A 21361-nucleotide genomic window follows, 5' to 3' on the forward strand; every position below is an offset into this window, starting at 1 on the left:
ATTTGAAGGCGCTTCCAGGTCCCTGCCCCTGAGCCTCAGTCAGACCTGCACAGAGCACCTCCAGGCTCACTGACTCTTTATGCCCTTTGCCAAACCTGCCAGTATGGGGGCCCATTAGTGTCTATCACCCATGGTGTGGGGCAGGACGTGCTTCCCGATGCAATTTTTAAACTACATGGAAATATTGTATTTCCCCCAGCATCACACAGGCAGACATTCAGTCACAGCACCGCCCACCCACGGCTTTATACCGGGAGCTCATGTTCAGCTGATTATCCGCCGGGACTCCCAATCTTTTTCAGAGTCACGGCTTCCCAGGACAGAGTCCCCCATCCTGTAAGCACGGCCTAGCTTCTTTGTTCTGAGATGCACACACTGATATTTAGCTGTACGGAAATGCAGAGTTTGCTTGCGACCAGTTTACCAGGCCATCCAGATCATTCGGTAGCAGTGACCTGTCCTCTTCGATATTTACCAGTGCCCTGATTTGTGTGTTCTCTGCAAACATTTGCTTACAGCAACACGCCCCATGTACTCCAAACAGGAGTACCCCCCCCACGCTGCTCTGACACACACACAAACTCAGAGCAGCACATACACACTGACCATCACATACACACCAGACACACACAACAACACTCCCAACAGCCCAGACTCACATCCACAGCTACCTCCTCTCTGCCTTTTGTAATAATTAACTATTTAAAATTCTAAGAGTGCTAATGGCAGCAGCACTGGGCTGGGTTCTCATTAGCCAGGATCAATTCTTGTTGACTATTCACCTCCAGGGGCGGATGTGGACAGAATGAGCTGATGATTTCTCGCTTGCTATGCCAAAGCTAATGAGTGGCTGCCGCTATTGTGGTGCAGTCACTCTCCTGTAATCAGTCAAAATAACAAGCAACAGCACCTTCTAGGGACGCGGGGTATTCTACATAAATATACATAGACAGCCAGTCATGCCAATGGACTCACATCTCAATGAGCCATGGCGCAGTCCTCCCCTAACTGTGGGCGGATGGAAAAACCCACAGCCCTGGAATTAGTTTAGAGTCTTTAAAGCACACCACAGCCACGCTGGGGAGACTCCAGATATATGATATGTGATGCTATCTACCCGCACCATTCCAGAGCCTTAAGAGTCCATCATCCCTGAAGAAGCACTTCCATTGAATAACACTGAGCTCCTCTAAAAACCAATAATTATACGCGTCCTTCGGGGGAGCTGGGATTTTGAGGCCTGTGCAAATTAGGGTGACCAGACAGCAAATGTGAAAAATCGGGACGGGGGTGGGGGGTAATAGGAGCCTATATAAGAAAAAGCCCCCCAAATCGGGACTGTCCCTATAAAATCGGGACATCTGGTCACCCTAGTGCAAATACAGCTGGTTGGAGAATGATTTTATTTTTCCTGGGGATTTTTTCCCTCTCATTTTTGTTGACATTTTTCTTCTAAAAATTTCAGGAGGAGAAGAGTGTGTTTGACAGACTTACTCCTCCAAGGCAATCCATACAAACAAACAAACCAAACTGATAGTGCCATTAATTCTTAGCTTCCAGAGCGAGAGACTACAACACAGTCAACTCAACTGTCATCTCCCTGGCAATGTTAGAACCCGCCCCCTCTGTACCAGCTCAACCGCTCAGAGCCTAAGGATCCGGTTACATGTAGCCAGCTGGCAGGAGTTTAAGAGAACTCTCCTTTTGCCGCTGGGGCATAGCATCCCAGCTACGATCAGCTCTGACCAGAAACCTGCCCTCACCCCTGTACCTAACTCCATCAGCCTAATTCAAAGATGGTACCCAAGAAGGACGTTCAAAACAATTTATCCCTAACTTCCTCATGGATAGACTTTACAAAAACTAGACAAGCCATTTACAAGACAAACTTTGCCTCTCTACAAAGGAAAAAGGACACTAAACTATCTAAACTGCTACATGCCACAAGGAGCCACAACAGTAGTTCCCTTAACCCACCCAGCAATATTGTTAACCTTTCCAGCTATACTCTTAGCCCAGCAGAAGAGTCTGTCCTATCTCGGGGCCTCTCCTTTTGTCCCTCCAGACCCATGAACATGATACAGTTCTGCGGTGACCTAGAATCCTACTTTCGACGTCTCCGACTCAAAGAATATTTCCAACATACCTCTGAACTGCATACTAACCCACAGAATCCCCCCTACCAGCACTACAAACAAAAGGATTCTGCGTGGACTCCTCCGGACGGTCGAAACAACAGACTGGATTTCTACATAGATTGCTTCCGTCAACGTGCAAAGGCTGAAATTGTGGATAAGCAACATCACTTGCCCCATAACCTCAGCCATGCTGAACACAACGCCATCTACAGCCTCAGAAACAACCCTGACATCATTATCAAAAAGGCTGACAAAGGAGGTGCTGTCGTCATCATGAATAAATTGGAATATGACCAAGAGGCTGCTAGACAGTTCTCTAACACCACATTCTACAGGCCATTATCCTCTGATCCCACTGAGGATTACCTAAAGAAACTACACCATCTGCTAAAAAAACTCCCTGACAAAGCACAGGAACAAATCTGTACAGACACATGCCTAGAACCCCGACCAGGGACATTCTATTTGCTACCCAAGATCCATAAACCTGGAAATCCTGGACGCCCCATCATCTCAGGCATTGGCACCCTAACATCAGGCTTGTCTGGTTATGTGGACTCTCTCCTCAGACCCTACGCTACCAGCACTCCTAGCTATCTTCGAGATACTACTGACTTCCTGAGGAAACTAGAATCCATCGGTGATCTTCCAGAAAACACCATCCTGGCCACTATGGACGTAGAAGCCCTCTACACCAATATTCCACACACAGATGGACTACAAGCTATCAGGAACAGTATCCCCGATAATGTCACAGCTAACCTGGTGGCTGAACTCTGTGACTTTGTCCTCACCCACAACTATTTCACATTTGGGGACAATATATACCTTCAAGTCAGCGGCACTGCTATGGGTACCCGCATGGCCCCACAGTATGCCAACATTTTTATGGCTGACTTAGAACAACGCTTCCTTAGCTCTCGTCCCCTAACGCCCCTACTCTACTTGCGCTACATTGATGACATCTTCATCATCTGGACCCATGGAAAAGAAGCCCTTGAGGAATTCCACCATGATTTCAATAATTTCCATCCCACCATCAACCTCAGCCTAGATCAATCCACACAAGCGGTCTATTCCTGGACACTACTGTGCTAATAAGCGATGGTCACATAAATACCACCCTGTACCGGAAACCTACTGACCGCTACACTTACCTACATGCCTCCAGCTTCCATCCAGGACACACCACACGATCCATTGTCTACAGCCAAGCTCTAAGATATAACCGCATTTGCTCCAATCCCTCAGATAGAGACAAGCACCTACAAGATCTCTATCAAGCATTCTTAAAACTACAATACCCACCTGCTGAAGTGAAAAAACAGATTGACAGAGCCAGACGAGTACCCAGAAGTCACCTCCTACAAGACAGGGCCAACAAAGAAAATAACAGAACACCACTAGCTGTCACCTTCAGCCCCCAACTAAAACCTCTCCAGCGCATCATCAGAGATCTACAACCTATCCTGAAAGATGATCCTTTACTCTCACAGATCTTGGGAGACAGACCTGTCCTCGCTTACAGACAACCCCCCAACCTAAAGCAAATACTCACCAGCAACCACACATCACTGAACAAAAACACTGACCCAGGAACCTATCCTTGTAACAAAGCCCGATGCCAACTCTGTCCACATATCTATTCAAGTGACACCATCATAGGGCCTAATCACATCAGCCATACCATCAGTGGCTCATTCACCTGCACATCTACCAATGTGATATATGCCATCATGTGCCAGCAATGCCCCTCTGCCATGTACATTGGCCAAACCGGACAGTCTCTACGCAAAAGAATTAATGGACACAAATCTGACATCAGGAATCATAATACTCAAAAACCAGTGGGAGAACACTTTAACCTGTCTGGCCATTCTTTGACAGACCTGCGGGTGGCTATCTTAAAACAGAAAAACTTCAAAAACAGACTCCAACGAGAGACTGCTGAGCTGGAATTGATATGCAAACTAGACACAATCAACTCAGGGCTAAATAGGGATTGGGAATGGCTGAGCCATTTACAAACATTGAATCTATCTCCCCTTGTAAGTATTTTCACACTTGCTTCTTATCAAACTGTCTGTACTGAGCCATCTTGATTATCACTTCAAAAGTTTTTTTTTCTCTTACTTAATTGGCCTCTCAGAGTTGGTAAGACAACTCCCACCTGTTCATGCTCTCTGTATGTGTGTGTATATATATCTCCTCAATATATGGTTCACTCTATATGCATCCGAAGAAGTGGGTTGTAGCCCACGAAAGCTTATGCTCTAATAAATTTGTTAGTCTCTAAGGTGCCACAAGTACTCCTGTTATTTTTGCGGATACAGACTAACACGGCTGCTACTCTGAAACCTATCCCTAAGAGGTATCACAAGTGAGATTAAGCACCAGACAGTCTGAGCAGGGAGTGGGGGGGAGGGGGGAAACCTTTTTGATATTGACAAAGCACGGAGCATAAGTCAGAGATCTTTAGAGTGAAGCGATCCATGTTAAATTACCTTGCTCAGGAGCTCCCGGTATTGGAGATCTCCATGCCTGGAGCCATAAACAACAGAGAGGGCAGTAACTGGCCTAACTCATTGGGAAATGTAGCTAAATTAGGATGCAAAATACAGGCTCTAATTAAAGAGCTCACTCTGTGAGACAGAGAGAGGAGAGCCCGGACAGGGAAAGGGGAGCTTTATGCAATTAGGGGGGACAGTGTTTCCCCAGTGAGTCAATGAGCAGGTAGCCATGGAGTTGGAAGCATGTCACCCCGGAGATGCTGGAGGATGGCTCGCCCATGTGAAGATGCAAGCAGCATGTCATCTAGGGACAGAGGGGGAGAAGTGAATGTCATTTCCAATCAGGCCTCACACGGGCAGGTCGTAGGACAGCAGGAAAATGAGAATTGGCAGGCGCCTTCGCCGAATGACCAAGCAAACCTATTTTTGCTCCTTATCAGCAATTAGGCGAAGAAATTAATCTGGCACCTTCTTAACGGCCTGCTGTCACCCAGGCAGATGAAAGAATCCTCCATCCTGAGCCTGGAGACAACAGCAGGACCAGACTCGTAAACAGCCAGGATCTGAAAGCACTTCACCGATATCAATGTAGTCCCAACACGGCTGCGAGGTGGGGAAGATCATCCCTGTTTCACAGGTGGGGAAACTGAGGCACGGAGAAGGGTCATGACTTGCCCTGAATCAGACACTAAAGCTGTGGCAGAGCCAGGAATGGAATGTAAGGCCTAATTCTATTTGCCATGGGATATGAGTAACTCCCAGCTTTTTCAGCTGGGTCTATTGTTGTTGGTGGGTTTTTTTTCAATACTAGGGACTGAGGAAGCTAGCAGAGTTTGACGTTTTTTGCAGGTTTGCGGTTTGTAGAAACTTTTCAAATTTGTGAATCTTCCCCTGGGCTCTTCTATGATTTAAATCCATGAATTTGCGATCCCAGCAGGAATTCATCTTGGAACAAACCAATACAAAGTTTAGGTGTATGTAGGTAGTGTGTGTGTGTGTGTGTGTGTGTGTGTCAGTATATACATGTGTGTATACAAACATACAACTTTAATAGGAGTTACTCAGATCTAACAGTGGGAAAATCAGGTCTTAGGCATCCTGACTCCCAGGCCTGTGCTCTAACCATTAACCACTGCAGTGTTGCAGTGTGCTATTAAACAGCTGCTCCATCCCACCCCAGTCCCAGGTGAATAAGAGAGGAGACAGTCGAGAAAGCTGTATTCTATTCAGTTCTATTCTGGTTCCCACAACATACCCACGGTGCAATCTGAGGGCTTGGCTACACCTGTGAGTTAATGCGCAATAAAGCAGCCCCGGGCGCACTAGCTCACTCCCGGTCCACACTGGGAAGGCACGTAGAGCGCTCTGACTCCGCGGCCACAATGCTGCTGGTACTCCACCTCGGCGAGTGGAATAACGTTTGCTGTGCCTTGGCTACAATGCACGGGCATCAGTGTGAACGAGGTGTTGGGTTACTGTGCTCTGATCGGCCTCCGGAAACATCCCATAATCCCCTTAAATCAAGTGGCCACTCCTGTCATTGTTTTGAGCTCCTGTAGGAATACGGAAATGCCCTTTCAAAGCTCCGTTTCTGACAGCCGGCATGCAAGCCATTAGTGTGGAATGCTGTGTGTGTGAGCCGGGGGGAGGGGGGGTCTGCTGCTGTCTGAACTTACAAGACAGCATGCTGACATGCTCTCAGCCCCCCAAAACCCCACTCTCTCTCCCCCCACATACACACAACACACTCCCTGTCACACTCCACCCCACCCACCCCCATTTGAAAAGCATGTTGCAGCCACTTGCATGCTGGGATAGCTACCACAATGCACTGCTCTCTGTGGCCGTTGCAAGAGCTGCTAATGTGGCCACACTAGTGCGCTGTCAGCTGTCAGTGTGGCCAGACTGCAGCACTTTTCCTATTCCAAAGGCTGGTGTAACTCACAGCGCTCTACATCTGCAAGTGTAGCCATGCCTAGGCCTGCACATGCTATATCAACGCAAGGCACTAGTAATAAAAATCCAAGGTGTGGGAACTCAGTTTGCCTAATTCTGAATCCACTCCAAAAATCATATGGTTGAATGTTCAATTTCAATAGGAGTGTTAATGGTTTCACGTGCCCATCAAGAGACCCAGAAAAGAACAGCGGAGTGAGGGAGAGGGGAGAATCCTAAGAAAGAAAGAAAAAAACAACCCCCCACAGCATATATGTGTTCGTATGTACACACAAATGGGGCCCAATGGAGGAAAATTAAAAGCCTGGAAGTTTCACCTTTGCTGCTCCCTGCATCCCTGTCTGCAAAGTCTCGTTAGCAGAAAAGGAGAGTACATACACACACACAGAGAAAATTATATAGTTCCTCATTTTCCGTGATTAGGGATAACAATAGGTCTCAGGCTCAGAAACCGCATGAACAGAAGCCATCTCTAGCATTCACCCTGTGCCATGTTACTTTTGCAACTGCAGGCTGAGAAAAACAAAGTTTGAGTCTCAAGACAAAAACCTAACCCGTAGGCAGGTCTGAAGGCAACCCGACTTGTGTCAGCTGTGTCCCTATTACACAGCGCAGGCTTCCCCTGAGAGAGGAAAATAGGCTTTTTCATACAGCACTTTTAATCAGTAGATCTCAAAGTGCTTTACATACGATGACCAGTATCAACTCCGGGTTACAGGGGGAGAAACTGAAGCACAGAAGCCTAGTCTTGAGTAGGAAAAAAAAGGGGTGTTCATAACTAGCGATAAAAACCTAGTGGAGGCAAGGCAAGGCAGTGTGTAGTTTTCACATGAGTTAGCAGGACAAGGTGAAGCCTTGGCTCCTCCGTAGGGTTTAACCTGACTGGCCAACTTGTGGGAAAACTACAAACTACCTTGTTTTCTCTAATCAAGACCACCCTTCCCCCGGCTCCCAGTGAAGACCCAGAGAGATGAAGTGACTTGCCCAAGGTCACCCATTAGACTACTGGCAGACATGGGAACAGAACCCCGGATAGAGAGACATCCCGGTGCTGTACTCATTAGATCAGACTGCTTCCCCAATCACTCTTGACATCACTGCTTATTAAAGGGAGTGGGGAAGGAAAAGATTCATGAATTGGAACTGATTCTGCAAACTCCTCAAGGTAATTTGAGAGATTTGCAGAACTCCACTAGTTTGTTCATCTTGAACAAAGGGGAAATCTAGCAGCCAAGACGGTCCGTCACTTCACCAAGAGGGGAGGAGGAAAACAAACAGACGCCTCAAGGCAGCCTGCTTGCTGAAAATCAATAACTAGTATTAAAAAAATGGATCTATTTCCATTGGAACAGACAGCTCAGGGCTTTGCCATAATTCTGAGGAACAGTCAATATTTACTGAGAGTGTCTCAAGTAAAGATTGAACTTCGATTTACTGAGCCCATTATTGTGCGTTAATAATATGCCAATTGATTATTAAACCATATTTACAGAGGTTATGAAAAATGGGCTGGGAAAAGCAAGGGTCTCTGCTGCAGGGTTATGATAACTAGGGAATGTAATTGCACAAGGCGGCATTAGCCAAACTAGCTTCATGTTGTTAAAACACATTTTATGAAGGCATTAAAACAATTCAGAGCGGGAGATTACCCAGGACGAGTCACAGCACTCGGGCAACAGGACACAGTTCAGCTCAGCGCCCCACAACGTGCAACTGTTTATTCATTTGGATGATGGCTGCGCCTCAGGGCTCCAACTTGGATCACAGCCGCATTGCGCTAGGTGCAGCCCATACACAGCACCCGACTGGCCCTGCCCTAAAGAGAGCACAGTCTAATGCACAAGACAGAAAAAGCATGGGAAGGGAAACTGAGGCACAGAGAAGTGAACTGATGCACCCAAGGTCACAAAGAGAGTTTGGTGGCAGGACCAAGAATTAAACCCAGATTTCCGGAGTCCCAACCCCGACCTTAACCAGCCTTCTATGTATACTCCTGGGACTACATAACTAGTGATGAGCTGCACCTGAAGGCTGTGTGCTTTCTCCAACTACTCAAACTCTCATGTGGGCCTCTGGGATAGATTTAAAATTCAATTTACAAACTGTTGTTGTTAGTTTGACACCAATAATTGTCCTGACAAAGTGTAAATTACCTGGGCACAGCAGCCTAAGCACATTTACAGCCAGGCCTGTGTGAAATCGGCACACTTTGTTCTGTGAATTTTCACTTGCAAGTTGCCAAACATGTCAGACTTGAGTGTTGCATCTTTCCGCAACAAAGCTAAAATAACCACAAGGACGTCTCTCCTATTGAAATAACTCGGGCACCGGTCCTGGTGACGCAGTCTGCACTAGGCTATATTTTTTAGCAGCTGGGAGAGGCTGTCGCACAGGCACTGCACAGCGTTCAGAACTGGCACGTTGCTGAAATTTGCATTGGGAATCTTTGCCATTTTAGATTTTCCACTGTGTGCCCACAAATGTCACTTCTTGCGACATGTTCAGCAAAACCATCAATGCTCATATTGAAAAATACCGGAAAACGTCAATTTGTGCATGCTTTTTGTACGTTCAGTCATGCTCGTTTTACTGACAAACTAGGGAAGGGAACTGTTTTGTCCAACCTGTTCCCCCTCTTCCCCCCGCCCCCAACTCACGATTTGGAACTTTGAGCTTTGCATTCATTGTTCACTTTGAACGCATCCCCCGAACAATTCGACCGAAGCCTCCTTTTGAAACGAAGCCCTCGCTGCTGAGGGGCAGGATACCAATTACTGTGCAATCCAATGCAATAGTTCATAACAGGGGACTGTTTCATAGTGATGGGAATGGCTTCAATTTGGAATGAGATACCCTACCACTGCTCTTCAGTGGATTGCTGCTCTCCAAGCATTGACACTTTGCTTGGCTTGTGGCACAGGCTACAGGGAGATTTTGAACCCTCCAAGATCTGGGCTATTGAAAAACAGGCTGTTGGTCTGGCCTATGCCGAAGACAGAGGTCACTTGCAAAATCCAGATCTGGGTATGGAGTTGGAACTTTCCCAAAGCCCAGCCTCATTTGGATCCCGGGATTCGGTTCAGGCCCACATCCTAACGAAGACGTTGCAAAGCTAAAGCATTGGGACCCTGCAGAGTTGCACTTTGTACTCTCTGCACACACATTGCTTTGGTCACATACTAAGTAAACTTATTATGCCTGGTCTATTAGGTACATTTTAAATACCGCTGATAAAATATATATGGAGATCTAAAGCAGACTTTAAAAAACCCAGGAAATTAAAATTAAATACAGACCCAGTTGGCATTATCACTTCCAAAGGGGAGTACCCGCAGGGAGAGTGGTTTTCTTGAATTATTTGAAGGTTGGTTTTAATTTTTCTCTGCCTCTGCGCCCCATGCCATTTCTGCTCGTATCTTATCCTGCACGCCCCCATATGCAGTAGCAGAGCCATAGTTCTCTACTTATGAGTTTGATCCCACCCCCAGAAGGAGGGGAATGGGCTCATAATTCATGCCCCATGCTCTCCAAGGCAGTGGGGTTTAGCAGGCAAGCAGGTGGCAAAGGTTGGAGAGATGTGGATTTCTTCAAGATGACATTTGGAAGAAGAAAAACTATCCCCCAGTTCTGTTGTGTTCCCACCTGATCCTGACACTCAAGGACTTTGTGCTGCCCCAGTGAAATCAACGGGAGTTTTCCATATGGCTCCAGTGGGAACAGAATCGAGCCCTGTCAGGGTTCCTTCCCCACTCTGAACTCTGGGGTACGGATGTGGGGACCCGCATGAAAGACCTCCTAAGCTTATTTTTACCAGCTTAGGTTAAAAACTTTTCCAAGGCACAAGTTCCACCTTGTCCTTGAACAGTATGCTGCCACCACCAAGTGATTTAGACAAAGAATCAGGGAAAGGACCACTTGGAGTCCTATTCCCCCAAAATATTCCCCCAAGTCCTACACCCACTTTCCTGGGGAAGGCTTGAGAATAATATCCTCGACAATTGATACAGGTGAACACAGACCCAAACCCTTGGATTTTAAGAACAATAAAAAATCAATCAAGTTCTTAAAAGAAGTATTTATTTAAAGATAAAAGAATCACCTCTGTAAAATCAGGATGGACGATAACTTTACAGGGTAACAAAAGATTCAAAACACAGAGGATTTCCCCTCTAGTAAAAACTTTAAAGTTACAAAAAAACACAAAAAAACAACAGGAATAAACCTTCCTCTTAGCACAGGGAAAATTCACAAGCTAAAACAAAAGATACTCTAATGCATTTCCTTGCTATTACTCACTATTTCTGTAATATTAGATGTATCATTTCAGTGGGAGCTGGATTACTTGCTTGGTCTCTCCCTTTGTCTCCGGAGAGAACACCCACACAGCACAAAACAAAGCCTTCCCCCCCCACCCCCCAGATTTGAAAGTATCTTCTTTCCCCATCAGTCCTTCTGGTCAGGTGCCAACCAGGTTATCTGAGCTTCTTAACCCTTTACAGGTAAGGAGGGATTTTATGCTACCCTTAGCTGTATGTTTATGACAAGCCCCTTGATGCTCCTAAGAGAGACAGAATCCCCCAAGGGTTCCGTCATTGTTCCCTGGACAAAAAGCAATTCTGAACCCCAAGCTTAGCCATCAGTTGAACCCTGGCACATGAGCAAGAATTGCTGCAGTGACATATCTAGTCCCACTGAGACTCCAAATGTCCTCTAGGCTTCCGAGTCATTGTCTATTTTTGTGCCTTGGATCCTGAAAACACTTTGCTCTTCCATCAGAGGATTTCAAAGCACTTTGCAAACAAACAGATTAAGCCTCACTTTTTATTAATCCCAGTTCAGGAAACTGAGGCTTGGAAAAGTTGAAGAGAACGTCAACGGGAGAAATTAAAATTGGTCCCAGGAGACCTGGTTCCCAGTCCTGTGCTCTGACTGTTATATCACATTTCCCTCCCAGAGCTGGGAATAGAACCCAGGAGTCCTGGCGCTCAGTCCCCAGCTGTAATCAGAACCTCTCACCACAACCATCATTATTTTCTCATCTCCAGCTGCATCCTGTCCCTAATGCCCTGGCCTTGTGCAAGGAGGACGGACATAGCCCGATCCAGGCCCAGTCCTCCTCCTCCCAACACTGCCAGGAGGCGTCAGGAGGGAACTAGCCAGGATGAGCACTTGAGAGATACATGAACTTGTTTTCAGAATATGACTTTTTTTGCGGTGTTTGATGGAGTGGCAAAGCCTCCCTTGGAAGAGGCTGCTCTGTAGCAGCAGCTGCTGGAGGGAAGGTGACAGGCTACCGGAGAGCTTCCGTTTACCTCTCCTCTCTGGCTGACTGCAGCCGGAATGAAGATAATCTATGAGCGGTAACGTGCATCAGCATTGCTCTCTCCCCTGTATAAATCAGGAGGGCGAAGGCTTATTGAAAACAGTTCTTCTGGTGCTTGCCTCCTTCACGCCCACAGTATTATCCATCTGGCGCTGAAGGTCACACCAGCCTCACAGGAGGGGATAATCACCAGGTGAGGTGGAGGGGTTCGCTCTATCATTTTCAGGGTGGAAGGAAAGCTTTCTCAGAACCAGATCAAGAGCTCTGGGGGTCCAACTTTTTGCACAGCTTTGCACAAGAGGCTGTGTGGTCCAATGGACAGAGCACTGGTCTGGGTCTCACAAGAGCTGGGTTCTGTTCCCAGCTCCATTACTAGCTTACTGCATGACCTTGGTCAAGTCACTTCCCCGCTCTGTGCATTAGCTTCTCTTCCCGTGCTGCCTGTCAAGCAGGGCTGACTCTTAGCATGACTATGTGCAGCACCTAGCACCACAGGGCTCCTAGAGAGTCAGGGCCAATGTAAACACAAATTCATAATAATATCCATGCCTCAGTTTCCCCATCTATAACGTAAAGGCATTACTGAGCTATCTGCGATGGAGGGGGGACTAAAGAGTTCATTAGTGTTTGCACTTCTGAGTACCCCTGGAAATCAGGCCACTTTTATTTAGGTGTCTCATTGGAATCAGCGGCCCATCTTGAGGCAACCACGTTTGAAAACGTTGTCCTTGGTGCCTACTCAGAGGCCACATCCTACCTTTGAGCTCTGTGTAACCCCCGTGCCCCGCCAACTGAGACTGGTGGGAGACCGCTGTGGAACAAGGGAGGCGTACAGCCGGGAGCATAGATGCCGACCCATGGACCACCGGACCTGTGGAATTTGATCCTCGCACTCCACAGAACCAGTCTGCCCGGCTCAGGCATTACAGCGACTGCCAAGACAGCAGCACAGTGGGTTAGATAAAGTGGCTCAGACAGACGGATGCAGAGAGAGGAACGGGCAGACGGACGGCAGGCAGAGAGGCAACAGGATGGTCCTGGGCTGGAAGGCAGTGAGAGGAGCAAGCAGGTGGTGCCCTCTGTGCTGAGCTTTGATCACGCGTCCCCCAGGCAGCCCGCCGAGGAGCTGAGTTTCAGAGGCTGTGATTTATCAGCCCTGGTGACACAGCCAATAATCTCATCCCTCTTCCCGACACCGCGCTGGTGCGGTCGTGATGGAGCACCCAGTCAGACCGCATTTAACAGGCCGTGAGGTGTGACTGACGGGAGCGGGGGCCTCGCGACTCTACAGCCTGGCGGCCCATCGAACAACCCCACCTTGAGAACGCATCTGTCCCCTCCTCTAACCAGACTGGGCTCCTCAGGTCCAGCGCTCTCCCCCACCCTCCTCTCCTTGGCCCCTGCTGCTCTCCCCGCCTCCTTAGCACCCATCTCAGGCTCCCTCCTGGCCCGATAAGCTTTGTAACGGCTCTAATTTATCTGCTGCACAACTTAATTAAAGCCAACGCCAAGGAAGAGCTGATCAAGTAATTGACCCAGCTCCGGATCGTTTTCCTCCCCCTGCCCCAGCCAAGGAACGACCCAACGCACCAGGCTTCTTTGCCTGCAGTGCATTCTGGGTTGGATTTGGCTTTTATTTCTCCAGACATGGGCTATTTGTTTTTCCTACAGGACCCTGCATGCCACAGCCGCTCTTGTGGGGAACCTCTTGGGTCTCCAGCTCATTGTTTCCTAGGGGAAAGGCTCACCCTCCCTACCCCTTCACGCCCTTTCTCCTGCCTCTCTGCGCGCCTCCTTCTTCTCTCCTACACACACAAATAGGGGACGGGGTACAGGTTGGGATCAAACCAACAGGCTCAAACTTTGCCCATCGGTTTGAACCAAATCCTTGTTGGGGAAGGGGGGAGGCGTTGATAATGAAGATTGATTCAAACTTTTGTTCTTCTTCATTTCCATGCCGTTCTCCCCTTCCGAACCAAGGTCCATCTGGAATAGCCCTCCAGTGTTCTCATCCCCTGCCTCCCTGAAACCTCAACTAGTGAAAGCAAAGGGGAAGAAAAAGGGGGAAAGAAAGAGGGAGGAAGGAAAGAAAGAGTCGTGTAATAGCTAAAAATGAGATGACTAAGCTCTGTCTACACTACAGAGCTAGGTCGATGTAAGGCAGCTTATGTCGACGTAACCCTGTCAGCGTCTACACTAAAATGTCACTCCCCCCGATGTACCTCGCCCACAACACCAACTTAACTCAATTTCCGCGAGCGGCGTAGCGCTTAGGTCGATGCAGTTAGGTTGACGCCGCGTCAGTGTAGACGCTGCGTTGCTGACATCGACTGGTGCTGCCTTTCAGAAACCGTCCCACAATGCCCCACCCTGGCAGTTAAATCGGTGCCAGCACTCCTTGCCGACACACGGTGCGTAGTGTGGACGTGTAAAACCGATTCAATTATTGCGGTGGCTGTCCGCTGACGTCACCTACATCGACTTAATTTTGTAGTGTAGACTTGCCCTAAGTAATTTGCGGTGTGCGTCTTACATCCCCCAGCAAGCAGGGAGGTGTGAGGTTGAATCACAGAAACCCCCTTGGGAGCTGCCACCCGATGTGCCAAAACTACCCCTGCTCTTGTTTTCCCTGCCAGCTCAGGACTCCAGCACCCTGTCTTGCTGAGCCAGACACTCCAGTCTGCTCCAACACAGACCCAGGGTCTGAATCACTTGTCCCAAAGCTGCAAGTTTACCCGAAAACAGCTCACAGAAGTGTGCTTGTCTTTAGCACTCAGATGCCCAACTCCCAATGGGGTTTAAATCCAGATAAATCCGTTTTACCCTGCATAAAGCTTATGCAGGGCAAACTCATAAATTGTTCGCCCTCTATAACACTGATAGAGAGATATGCACAGTTGTTTGCTCCCCCAGGTATTAATACATACTCTGAGTAAATTGCTAAATAAAAAGTGATTTTATTAAATACAGACAGTAGGATTTAAGTGGTTCCAAGTAGTAACAGACAGAACAAAGTAAGTCACCAAGCAAAATAAAATAAAATGCGCAAATCTATGTCTAATCAAACTAAATACAGATAATCTCACCCTCAGAGATGCTTCAGTAAGTTTTTCTCAGACTGGACACCTTCCAGGCCTGGGCACAATTCTTTCCCCTGGTACAGCTCTTGTTCCAGCTCAGGTGATAGCTAGGGGATTCTTCACAATGGCTCCTCTCCCTCCTTTGTTCTCTCCCACCCCTTTATATATCTTTTGCATAAGGCGGGAACCCTTTGTCCCTCTGGGTTTCCACCCCCCCTCACTGGAAAAGCACCAGGTTAAAGATGGATTCCAGTTCAGGTGACATGATCACATGTCACTGCAAGACTTCATTGCCCACTTGCCAGCACACACATATACAGGAAGACTCACAGGTAAACACAGCCATCTGCGGATAATGGTCCTTGTTAATGGGAGTCATCAAGATTCCAAACCATCATTAATGGCCCACACTTTACATAATTACAATAGGCCCTCAGAGTTACATTTTATATTTCTAGTTTTAGATACAAGAGTGGTACATTTATACAAATCAGATGATCATACTCAGTAGATTATAAGCTTTGTAATGATACCTTACAAGAGACCTTTTGCATGAAGCATATCCTAGTTACGTTATATTCACTTATTACCATATTTTTTCTAAAACTATCCCAGTTACATTATATTCACTTATTATCATGTTTTTATAAAACCATATAGACTGCACAACGTCACAATATGGTAGCAGTGTTGTAGATGAGGTGAAGAAAGCTTCAGTGAGGCTTCAAAGGCATGCAGGGAGACAGTGGGCAAAGCCGAGGAGGACTCCTTGCTACCAGCGTGAAAAGAGGTCATCCGTTCACAGAGGGCCAGCAGCACCTGAACCTTCCAGACACCCCTCCTTTATTCATTATTATTTGTACTGCAGTAGCACCTACTCGCCCCAGCCGAGATGAAATCTGCGCCATGCTAGATGTTGTACATACACATAGTGAGAGACTGTCCCTGCCCTGATGAGCGTGCAGCCTAATTATAGAGAGAAACGGCGGGTGGGGAAGTGAGGCAGAGAGAGGTGAAGTGACTTGCCCAAGGTCACACAGCAGGTCAGTGGCAGAGCCGGGAACAGAATCTACCCACTAGACAACACTGCCTCTCCTTAGCTGTCCCAGTCTCCTTAGATTTCCCTTGGGGCATCAAGCGCCCACATAAGCAGTCAGGACATTAGCGCTCTTCCACGCATTGCTATGTAAACAAAACCTTCCAGTTGTTGGCTCCCTAATGGGTATCTGTGGCCCACTTTTGCTATAGGGACATGGTGAGTTTGTAGTGGCATCTTTATGCGAAACCCTCAGGTGGCTAAAAAACCCAGGCCTGGGTATTTCTGACATTTTGGCGCTGTCATTCAAAGCCATAATTGGTACCTGCTTCAGGAAAAAACTCCCGAATCAATAAGCATTTGTCCTTGGTATCCATGGCACGTTGGTGCCTCTGGATTCTCCGAGCCTGCTGCAAACCTATTTTTCTCCTTTCTCCGGCATCATCACTAAGGCTAGGTGCTGAGATAAACCTCTGAACCCCCTTTTCTCAGCTCTCCCGATCGATAACCAGCCCTCTGCTAATGACCTTTCCATCCCCCTTGTGGAGTGGATCAGTCAGAGAGCAGGGCTGAGCCAGGAGCCTACTCATCCCTTCTTGGACACTGACTAATCACTGCCATTAGATGCAGAATTACAGACAAAGAAAGAAGACAGAGAAAGGACTGACCCGATGTTTAATGCAACTGATGACCAAGTGCCCATCGCAGCTGCAATGCTGAAGGAATTCTAATGTATCTCAGGGCAAGGCATTTCAAAGCCTTTCACAGCTCCCTGTCTACACCTGCCTGCAGCCGATTAGAAATCCCCTCTTGAGTGGTGCTCAGGCAACGAAGCCTCCTCATTGGGTGGAGCAATGTGGGAGAAAGAGGTTGCAATGGCTCAGCAAAGCTGTCATTTCATGGATCAGCCCTACCTGTCTGGGCTGATCTCTGAGACCGGCTTATCAACACTCATGCCGCACCACTGAGCTCCTTCCCCCAGATTAATTTCAGAGAGTTCCATTACAATTCAAAGCATGACCACTCTTTTTTCATAGCTGACCTGTTCATTTAATTACCCAGGGACTAGGAGAATGAGGGGGAAATGCATGAAATTGCCACTATGGGTGAGAAAAGTCACTGCATAAGAACAGCCCTTTTTGCTCAACACATCACAGCCCTGCGTGGCTGAGCCCTACGGAACTACACGCTATAATGACAAAGTACGTTTGGGGGCCTGTACACTGCAGAACAAATGCACGAGGCAGTGAACTGGATTCTAATATGGCTCATGCATCATCAACTCAGCTGCCCTGACTGTGGAATCTTTAGCGCGGGTCAGAGGTTGACAGAGATCTTGCTGGGTTTCCAGAGCCTAAGACATAATCGTGACGGGCGGAGAGATTGTTTTTGAGTAGTAAATGGAGCAGAGTGGCTCTGAAAGTCACTGGGAGGAAACAGACACAGAACACCACCAGGTGGTTTTTACAGCCGGTTTTCTGATTACTGTGGCTTTTGTTGTTGTGGCTGCTGCTGTTTTCCTCCCTCGTCAAACCCCAGGCCAGAGTCTCCTCTTTTATGTAAAGCAACCTGGTCAGGAAAATCTCCGCTGATCTCCGGCCAAGGCAGCATTTTCCCCTCTTTGCCGTGTCTTTCTCTGAGTTTGCAGATCTGGACTCCTGCCACTCACAACCTGCCTTATGCACCAACTCAGGTTTATATTTGCAGGGGGGCTTTGTGCCTCATTGCTGGGTTTCCAGTCTGAAAAAACTGTCCAACAGCATGAGACAGTCATTGCAGTTAGCATTATGAGCCAATCAACATCAATGGGAATCTTTCCATTGACTTCGAGGAGCTTTCGCTCAGTCCCTTAGTGAGGAATCAGTGTGCATTGTACACAACTATTCGGCTGTATAAACAGCTTAGTCGAAAAGGTTATGGCAAAGAAACGCAATACAACATGATTACACTGCACTTCTGCAGATCCCATGGCACTTTGCAGGCATATTCGGATAATACACACTGACTCACCACCCAAACAGTGCCACTGACTTTAGTGGGCTTGCTTGTGGGGTGAGGTGCTACCTACCAGGAGCCAAGGTATCAGAACCTTGCCTAATAAATTAAGCCTCATAATCCCCCTGTGAAATAAGTAAGTATCCATTGTCATGATGGCTTGATTGGCTCATTCCCCTCCTGATAAAGTAACACAGAGTATTAAAATGGCAGTGTTAAAAGCAGAGATGGGTACAAGCCAGGGAGTGGTCTCAGATCTTAGGGGGCTGCCAGGGCATGGAGGTTTTGGATCCAAGATTCTGGTTTGATCTCATTGCCAGTGATCCAAACTACCAGTTCTTCTCCCTGTTCAGTTGAAGGCAGGCCAAGAATGTTCAGCTCAAATAAGGACTGATCCAAACATTTGTCCCAGTCTTGAAATGATTTTCCCAAAGTCTGAAAAAGTTTGAACAGTCTTTCTTCCCTTTCCTCCCTCCCTGCCCCATTATTTTCATAGTGTTGCCTGCCTGCCTCTCTATCAGCACTTGTCCCAGATGGGCTAAAATAGCACAAGCAAAGACATTCTGCTAAGATCTACAGATTCACTGTGAGCAGGAGGTATTTGGAATCCAGAAATAAAACTGTCCTGTAGGCCTTCCAGGCCAAGGTTGCAGATCCACAAGGTTCAGTGAAGTTTTTGAAGTGAATCCCTGAGATTCCTGAGATTCTCCCATCACTACAAATGGGATGAGCTACAGATATGAGCTTGCACAGAGTTTTCAGACTGTTCAGATCCGGAGTGCTGGTTTGCATCCCTTCCTGCTCATCACTAGTTCAGTTCATGTCACTCAGGGTAAGAGTGAAGAACTCCCACTGAAATGTGCTTTGAAGATCAAGACTGAATGGGCAGCATGTCTCTGTCAGGCTGGGAAATGACTGATCACTGGTTTCAAAGGCAATTAAGCTGTACGATTACTGTAATATGCCACATCCTCCTTCCCTCTCTGGTAACCTTCTTCACCGCCTACCCTTCCCCTATCCACCCCCAGGCCTTCCTCCTGAAAGTTTCCAATGGGCTTCCCAAATTAACCTTAAATCCCACACAATTGTTTTCTTCCTATCACTGTGGAGGGAGGGATCCACACTTCTCCTGACTTCTCTCCGAATTTTTCAGGCAATGGCATTTCCAGGCCACGACAGGAGACTTACAGAATTAAAAATAATAACAATAAAAAAAATCTACTCAGCACCGAATCCTCTCTTTTACCATGGTAAATATTCATCAGCACAGCTACTCTTCCACATCCAGCCCCCTCCACAAAGAGAAGAGCCAGCGATGTCACTCCTGCCTTAGGCATTGTACTAATAAGTTGGGAGTGGGGGAGTGAAGGGGGATATTTTGTGGGAAGGAATGCGGGAGATATTTTCTAGAATAAAATATATATCTCAGGAGCAATGTCATAGGGGCTCAGGTAACAGAGGGATGAGTGAGGCACAATTGCCTAGACAGAGAGAGATTAGACAGCCAGACTGGATGAAAAAGAGAGAGACAGAGATTTGCAGGCTCTTTCATCTAGAAGGATCCTAAAGTGCTTTACAAACTATTGCATAGACAGGGATCACACTCAGAAATGCAGCCACCTCTGGGGAGGGGACATGCAGCTCTTTAACAGAGCACTGGGCAGCTGGAAAAAATACAGTATCTGACAATAGCTACAGGGGAATTTAGGGAGGTAGAATTACCCCATATAGAAATAGCCAGGACATAACAGCTGCCTCCACAAACCTACCATGGCAGCTGCATAGCCAGGACCTCTGTCCTAGGTCTCACCTGTGCCTGAGCTGTACACCTCCAGCACCCCAGCCCACACATTTCTTTCTCTCCCAAACCTGAGCCAGGGCGTTGGTCCAGCATTGACTCAGAAGGGCAGAGTGAAAACCCAGCATGCCATCACCCACAGCACCCTGGGATTTCTTCAGTACTCTCTCATCCAAGTCTGTATCAACTCCAAACCTGCTTAGCTCAGGAGGGCCAAATGACAGCCCAAGGGGGTACAGCTCCAAGCCTCCATTGTAGAGCTCTGAGAAGCCCAAGCTCTAAGAGGTTTTTTTGTTTTGTTTTAAGTCCTAATAGCTCATCTACCATAGGCAGATCTGTAGGTCATGCTGGTCCATCATCTCATGGTGTCCTCCTACCCAGCAGTCCACTTATTTCATATCCTAACACACCTGTGAACAGCTAGGACTTCATGGCAGCCACTGTGCTGCATGTCACAGTCACTTGGAACTTCACAGGCAGTGGGAACAGAACTGGGATTCCCCGGCTCCGAAAACTCAGGGTCCTACCACTTGAGCCAAAGAAGAATCAGCCTGAGGTGCCAGCAAAACAGGGCTTATGACACAGTGTTGAGCAGTTCTGATTCCATCCAGCAGAGGGCAGTGCTGAATCTTACATGAACCTGTTCATCCTAGCACAGTACCCCACCACCACTTATTTTGTGGTAGCGCCCAGAGGATTGAACAAGTTCAGGGCCCCGCTGTGCTAAGTGCAGTACAAACACCTAGGAAATTACAGTCCTGGGCCCAAAGAGTTTAGAACTGTCATGAGCCACAGCTGCCGGTGACTTAATACCTTTAGGTGGAGTTTCAAAACCTGTAAAACTAACAGACAGACTTGGCGAGGGAAGTTTTCCACACACAGCCCAGGGGCGGAGCAAACTCTCCTTAGCCCTGAGCTGGAGACAGCCCTTCTGAGGTACAAAACAGGAATGTCATCTCCAAGGCATACTCAATGTGTGGTCTTTTTGCAAAGAATGCCAGTAGGGAATGGCAAGTAGTGGCAATAGTCTATGGTTTCTGTGACATGGATGTCTATCTGCTAGGATCTGGACCAAGACCCACTGATGCTGTTCACACATCCCTGAGACGGCCATGCCTCTTTGTTACTTGTGACCCGAGAATATTTGAAACAGTAGAAGACAGGCAGTCAATATCCATTACTGGAACCCTGAGCCACTTCTCTCCCAATAACCATTTGATAGTTGTTGACATAATATACAGAAGTGAGTTTATTCTCAACTTGATTGGGATGTACTTAATTAACATTAATGGGGCGCATGCATCGGGATTGAGACGCGAATACGAACTCCAAAGTATATTAAATCTAAAGAATTACTGCAGACTTCCTGGCCTAATTACAGTGCATTGTTGAAATACCACTTAAACATAGTGATTATTAAAAGCATATTATTGATTGAGGTTTAACTGCTATGCAAATAAGTCTAATAGAAGCAAACTGAGCTACAAATTCATTACCTAGCTGTAAATCCTTGATAAATATGTTT

Source organism: Emys orbicularis, chromosome 15, assembly GCF_028017835.1.
Source record: "Emys orbicularis isolate rEmyOrb1 chromosome 15, rEmyOrb1.hap1, whole genome shotgun sequence".
Classification (NCBI taxonomy): Eukaryota; Metazoa; Chordata; order Testudines; family Emydidae; genus Emys; species Emys orbicularis.